Below are 7,627 nucleotides of genomic sequence, written 5' to 3'. Positions count from 1 at the left end.
CATTGTGGTCTTTCTCAAAGCCTTTAATGCAAAGTGCCATGGATGCTTCCTTTTACTATGTGGTTTGGAGCTCAGCAGAGGGTAGAATGGAAAACTGCCCAGTGTGCTGTGACAGACATGTAATTAAGGAATAAAGCATGATAGGGCATGTATTCTACTAGGTTACTGGCTACACCTTGGGTGCCATGGTAGAGCCTGTTTCAACAGTGTGAGATATGACATTTTTAAAGAAAACACAGGTATCAATTTTGCATGTTCTGGTAGGCAATTATTTGATGAAAGAAGCTTAATAAAACTTTTGATGCTTACATTTTTTGTTTTGAATATGTCTTGCTTGGTTTTAACCCTTAAAGATTTCTATCCTCAGAATTCCCAGGTGAAATGTGGAAGCTAAGTAAACCCTTTTTCCACCTCACTACTACTCTATGGTTCCCAGCCCTTTCTGTTAGATATGAGAGAGCTGGGCAGAGATCCTCATTTCTCCATCCTCCTGTGCTCTCCCAATAATGTCTTCAGTTCAGGGCTACTCCAACTTACCTACTGGCTCTCCCTTACCTCTGGTGCTTTCTACCCTGTCAGAGGCAGTGATTGCTGGCAGCTAACGCACTGAATTGAAACTTGGAAGCCCTCCATTCTGTTCCTGGCTCTAGTGGGTGATTCCAGAGAGGTCACTCTGCTTCTCCATGCTAGTCTTTCCCAACCTGTAAAAAGCAAAATTGAACAAATTCAGTCCATCAGCCCTAAGCACAGAAATGGGAGCTGCTCCAATTTCTTTCTTAGCCCTCCATTTACATTTACGATACAGTGTAACAGTACATAATGCTGGACCATTTTTATTTTTATAACTGAGGGATAACCTCAGAGACCACAAGAAGCAGAACAAAGCCTCAAATGAGTTACATCACATCATCTCCAGGAATGAAAATAAGTGTATTCCACTGGTTACTGCTGCTTGTAAGATTTGTGCCATACTAAGGGGATGATGATCATTGTGGATATGAATGCCTGGTTATATGTGCCGTTCACTGTCTGCTTTTGTGTATTTGGATAAAGAGGTTCTAATGTATCTCTAGCATCAATTTAAATACAAATCACTTGTGTATTAGTGATACACAGGGGTAAAATGCTGCTCTGTTATAGCAGTACGTATCTAGAGTAACTTCAGTGGCATAGGGCCAAATTCTGCCACCTATCACATTGATTAATAATTTACTACACATGCACACACACATTGATTTTAATGGCACTAACCACAGAGCAAAGCAGTGGTCAAAATAAATACGGATGATAGAACCCAACCCCTAGAATGAAGTCAGCCAGATTTACACTGGTTTAACTAAGAACCAAAGTAGTCAGCTTTCATACTTAAGCTATGAAAAGTCTATGATATTCCCCCATGAATGTCTGTCTTAAAATATCTGTCATTAGCCTTCTACAGAGAAAGAATTAATAAAAATGAGAGGAAAATCATTTTTAGCATAAGCATAAATGAATAGCTCTTTTGTTTAAAAAAAAACCCTATTGTTTTTTGTTTTAATTTGTTTATATTTTAAATACCACAGGCTCAGGAAGCCTGACAATTCCTGTTTCTCAGGCGAAGAGAGAGAAAACATTTGACTGATGTTTTTTGGGGAAGAGAGAGCTTAGTGTAAAAACAGCCCTCCCATTTCCCTAGATATTTGTTTCACAGGCAGGTTAGCAGTTGAATGATTGCTTATCATTTCAAACACTCTGTGGGGGTCACGTTAGTACAGACTTGTGATGTTGTAGATGAGTGGATGCAAATGGTGGTAAAGTGACTGATAAAAAACTTGATCATACTGAGATTCAAGAAAGAATCAGCATCTGGTCCAGGACCTTTTATATAATTGAACTATGAGGCCACAAAATAGGGAAAGCACTGACATACTTGCCACACCACAGACACACCACTAGCCAGAAAGATCATTGCCCTAAGGTTGAAAGACTATAAGGCATGGTGCCTCTTTTCATGCTCAGAAGCCTCTCCCACAAATGGTAAGGATGCTAGTGTGCAACATCATTTAATGCTACCATTGGCAATACATTTTGGAAAAGTGATGCAAGAAAAGGATGAAGTGCTACATCATTGACCCATGCAACTATTCTCAGAACAACTCTGAGTAATAGAAGGGATATTTTCATAACTTTGGGTTGCTTACATGGTGACAAAATATGGGATGGAAAAGAAAATGTGTCTGCTGAAAGGAAGCATGAGTAATCCATTGGAGATGTTGATGAACAACAGTTTATCCTGGTGAAAATATTACTTCTGTAATGCTGCCAAGGTCAGTGTCAGCTTAGGTTATCTGCTATGGAAGTGCCAGATGTGTATGCAAAATCTCCCACAGAGCACTAGACTAGCATGCACTTAACTCTACAGAACATTTTCCTGATGGTGAGGTCTATGTCCAGTTTTCTTTACTCATTGAGCTAGTTCCAGCCTCTTTCCTTCATGATCTTCTTCCTCACAGTTTCCATCTTTTCTATAGCCATCCATTTTCTCCTGGAACTTGCTCATCTCTTGTTGTGAAGCGTTAATGGAAAATAATTTGGAGCAAGTGACTAGAATAATTTTTCCTGTAATTTAAAATACAGTGAATGAAATATAAACCCCTGCCCACACACACACAGTCTGCAACACAGCACATACAATCTAAGTTAGGCAAGCTGTTCTCCTATAGGACCCATAATATTTCCAGGCATGAACTAACTCCCACATTTGCCCAGGATTCAGTCCCATAACATCCAATAGCATCCATCTCCAAGCTGTGTGTCTAAATCCATGGTTGGATCCAGGATTTTTGAAAGGTGGGGGTGTGGGAGCAGCAACTAGTGCTGCAGGGGTTGTGGTACCCCGGCTCACAGCCTCCCACCATCGACTAGGATGGACCACATTATGGGAGCAACAATAGCCAAGGATTTTTTTAAAGTAAGCATTTAATCCCACACCTGACTGCCCTTGGCACCTCCTTTCTTCCCTTCCATGCTAAGCAGCATGTCCTCTTCCCTCCCATTCACCCTTCCCCACCTGCGGTGCCACATTCCCCAGAAAATACTGGAGTGTGGGGAGAAAGGATCTCCAAAGGTACTCATGCCCCACACCAGCCAGGACTGTAGGAAATGGCTGCATAAGGCTCCACCATGAACAATAATGGCAGCAGCCAAGAGGGCTCTGCACCTACTCCTGGGCTTATCAGGGACACCTAGGGCAATTGGGCATTGAGAAGGAACCCACCCACAGCTGCTGTCCTTGGTGAAGCCAGCTCCCAATGCAGTCCGGCTGGAGTAGGATAGGAACAGCTCTGGAGCTCACCCCACCCCAGGGCAGCTAGAAACACCAGGGACAACAGCAGCAACAGGTTGGGGAAGGGGAAAATGAGAGAAAAGGGCACATGCCACTGAGCATGGAAGGGAAGGGGGAAGAAATCTTACCTGCTTCGAGGACATTAAAAAAGTACCTAGCTGTTGCTCCCATGATGTGGTTCAAAAGGAATATGCAACAAAAACACTGCACCCTCTCTGGATCTGACCCAGACTAAATCTCTTGAAAGTTCAGAAACTGAAAGTGAGCATTGTACTTCCAGTTCCACTGGGATATATCAAGAGTGTGTTATCAATTGGAGTTATCAAAAACCAGTGTGTTATCAGATGGAGCCTATAGCCCTTGTACTATAGCTCTTCCAGTGTGCAATTACAGAAGACAAAGGGGACAACATCTCTATTTGTGAACTGTGGTCTCCTATGAATGAACTAGCCCCTTTCTCTTCTTTAATATATACTTAAAAAATGACAGGTGTGAGCCTGAGTTCTCTAGCATTCCCATAGACATTAGGCATACAGCCTGCAAGGGGTGTATTTCCTGACAACACTGTTAAGCTTCAAGAAACACTTTTCCTTATTTCCACATTTATTAGTTGAGCAGAAACCACTCTTTATGCATTGTCATCCAACTGGGAGTGCTGCTGTAGCAAGAAGGAAGGGGATCTTAGCAGACAAAGAATGGGAACATTAGCAGAAAAGTTAATAAAATCTTGTTATAACTGCAGCTTGGTCAGCAATCTTGGCATTTGGTTATTCCCTCAGAGAGACTGAAGTGTAAAGATCATTTCCTGCTCGCTCTCTCATAAGCTCTTTTCACACTTATTCCTTCTAGTAGAGACATACTTCAATTAATTTGGTGCAGGCTGATTAAACTTCATATCAATGGGAATGATATATCTAGATAAAAAGCTAGATAAAAAAACTATACTCAGCTGACCCACTCTCTTGTTTAACTTCTATTCTACACAAATGGATGTTCTAGCAGCGCTTATGTACAGATTGTCTCCCAGCAAATAGAGCCTGAGAAGGTGCTTTATGTCCAGCAGTTCTAGGTGGATTCATTAGACACTTGCATCTAGTAGGATATTCAGCACTAAAACTATTCATAACATTGGCATTTAATAAGACTTCATGGCAACATAAGATAACCTTATGAGTCCCTTCCAGCTCTGCTTTTCTATGATCCTATCAGACGCTTAGCTGGGATGGTTCAGTTAGAGATACTCCCACTCCACTTCTGGAATGGTATAACTAAGCTCAAAGTGGGCGCATCTACATGAGATGTTTACTGCAGTTGATTAACTAGCTTTGCAGTAAATGTCTCGGTGTCTAAATGTGTGTTCCTATTAAGCTGGGGTAAACGAATTTACTCCACGGCAGAATAGGACTTGTAAATACAAGTGCCCCAGCAAGCCCTGTGCCCCACTGCAGCATGTTGAGCAGTGGGAAGCAGCCCTGGGTTGGCAGGCTGACCCCCAGAGCACCCTGCCAGCTGCAACTGCTCTGCCTCAGCTCCACATGCTACGTATGAATAAACTGTGGCGCTTATTACTCCGGAGTAAATTGCTCCCAAACACACATTCAAATGGCAGTTTATTCAGGTGCCATAGTTTATTTGGGCAACGTAACTGCACATGTAGACATGCCCAGAATAGTCAACTGCATGTAACTTGTTAACACGTTTCCTCTCAAATAACCACATTAGCTTGCAATGGTAACCCCAATTTTCACTCTTTATACTCGTTTCCTCTTCTCATTTCTTCTCCCCTCTCAAATCTTCTTTTTGTACTTAACTTTGCCCCAGCTAAGGGTCCCACTGAAGTATAGTTCCTAATGAGAATGAAGTTACACATGTTTGAGTGCTTGTGGGATCAGGTCTAGGATTGTAAGTTCATTAAGGCAAAACTATGGTTCGACTCTTCCAGCTGAGACACTGTCTTTTTTCTTTGCCTGAGAGCATCTAGTTCATTGAATTGCACAATAAAATCAGTGGTGGCAGCAGTCCGTTGATATGAGGATGACAGTTTTCCAGTAAATAGGGAGGTCTTTGGTGAATCTGTAGATGACTGAGGAGACCAAACCAAGATCAGCATGTTCAACTGCAGATATGGCAAATAGTTCCAGGAAGGATTAGATTCTGGTGATGTCAAGTCACAGCTTTTTCCCTGTGTCTCTCTCATCTATCCACCTCCACAGTGAGGTGAGTTTCCTTGAAATGATCAATGTCTTGTCATAAATCACAGCATCACTGGGGATGATTTCATGCTCTAGTTGCCCAGGTATTAATATTAATATCACATTTCTTAGATTGGCCTTCATAGTGTCCTTGAATCTCTTCTTTTTCCCATCTCAGGAGCAATGACCATCAGTGAGTTCAGAGTATAGGGCCTGTTTTGGAAGCTGGTTGGCAGTCATCCTTATAATGTGCCCTGTCCAATGGACATGATGCCGTATAAACATGGATTCAATGCTAGTGGTGTTTGCTTGAGCCAGAATGCTGGTGTTCATTCGTCTGTCCTTCCAATTGATATGGGTGATTTTCTAAAGACATTGCTGATGGTAACAGCATTGCTGATGGTTGCTGCCTAGCACAGAGGAAGCAACATCTCCCAGCGGAGCTGCAGCTCAGGAGACAATACAGAGGAGATCCTTGATCTGCAACATGCTCACAACAAGCTAAACAAGCAGTATCAAGATAAAGTGGCAGAACTGATGCATACAAACAAGATAGTCGAACAACACGAGGCTGAGGTTAAGCAGCTGAGAATTCGTGTGGAAGACCTAAAAAGAAGGCGGCTAAATCAGGTGGAAGATGAGTTTAATGCAGGATGCTGAATGTAAAAAGCTAGGAACAGCCTGAAGCAACAACAGTTTATGGAGCTGACTACAGGAGCAGCAAAACTTTCTCAGGGGCAAGAGTTACAGCAGTTGCAAGACATGACAAGGACACCAAGCTAGATGGCCTATTTTCTTCTTGTTATTTAGAAATCTGACATTAAAAAAAAAAAAAAGCAAATGTGTCATTTGTACCTGGACTTCTGTGCACAATCCCAAAAGATCAAACTAATTGATTTGTGCATGCAACATGCAAGGAAACGCATAAGTCAAGTGATTTATTTAGTTATTTAGTTATGAACATTCCAAGGCTTTCTGGGGTTTTCACTACGTCATCTGGGTTTTACACATATACAACAGGGCAGAGATGATAACAGCTTAGTAGGAAAGAAGTTTGGTTTGGGTCCTGATGTCATAATCAAAGACACAATTTTGGAGAGGTCCAAAGGCAACACTAGCAGATTTTATCTGGTGTGGAATATCATTGCTAGGGACCACTGGAATTTGCACCAGAAGTGCACTGCGCAGTGGATCCTTTAATCTTGCAGTTTCCCTTGTGCAGCCCCCACTCCCCTCCCCTCTGCTGACTGGCAAGGAGGTCCTGGCAGACCCTGACTTCTGCTTTCTGCTGACCAGATGAGAAGCAAAAACCACAGCACATTTAAAACTACAGTTTTTACCTCTTCGCCACCAGGATTGAGTAGAGGGACCAACGGGGCCCCTCCAGCAACCAGCAGTGGTGGGGATGCATAGGGGAAACTGGAAAATTAAAGGAGTAGCCATTTAGTGCAGTTCCAGTGAAATCCATTGGTCCCTAATAACTTTGGGGAAATGTAACTACCAGATAGGAAAATACTTAACATTCTCCAAGGATTGCACTCTAATTGTAGTATGTGGAGGAGCAACTGGTTGATCGAGGTTAAGGTGCTAAAGTGTCTTCGTTTTATGAAACTGACAGCAATTTCAAGCATTTTATATGCTTCACAGAAGCAAATCAAGAGTGACCTGGAGCTCTTCCACAACAGAGTCATCAGAATACTGAAGATCAATAATGAAAAAGTGTGGGTTATCTTGTATTTGGAATGTAACCAATTGATGTTAAAGAGATCCCTGTCCATGCAATACTGGATGCTGAATCCAGATAGAAGTCTGTTAGCTATAAGATGCAGAGTAGCTGCAATATAAATGGAAAAGAGTGTTGGTGCAGTCATGCATCCTTACTTGACTCCAGTTCCAATGGTGAGGGGGTCCACTCACGAGCCATTGCTTAGAACAGTTGCTGTCGTGTCATTGTGAAGAAGCCTGATAATGGTAACAAATTTTGGCAGGCACCCAAATCTCATGAGTCTCTTTCATATGAATCAAAGGCCTTAGTAGGTCAATGAATGTCATGTAAAGATTTCAGTGTTGCTCATAGCACTTCTCCTGTACTGCTCTAGCTACAAAGATC

General features: G+C 42.2%; 1 long non-coding RNA gene across 1 annotated transcript in view; it reads right to left on the bottom strand.

Annotated features, from left to right (window-relative positions):
- Positions 1-496: 496 nt before the first annotated feature.
- LOC109282302 (uncharacterized) overlaps positions 497-7,627 on the bottom strand; it is a 63,528-nt gene continuing 56,397 nt past the window's right edge. The window contains exon 3 of the long non-coding RNA XR_002089240.2: positions 497-701. This is a non-coding gene — a long non-coding RNA (uncharacterized LOC109282302). The remainder of the gene's footprint in view (positions 702-7,627) is intronic.

Source organism: Alligator mississippiensis, chromosome 3, assembly GCF_030867095.1.
Source record: "Alligator mississippiensis isolate rAllMis1 chromosome 3, rAllMis1, whole genome shotgun sequence".
Lineage (NCBI taxonomy): Eukaryota > Metazoa > Chordata > Crocodylia > Alligatoridae > Alligator > Alligator mississippiensis.
Note: the sequence above shows the minus strand (reverse complement) of the source record. Positions and strands in the feature narration are given on the sequence as shown.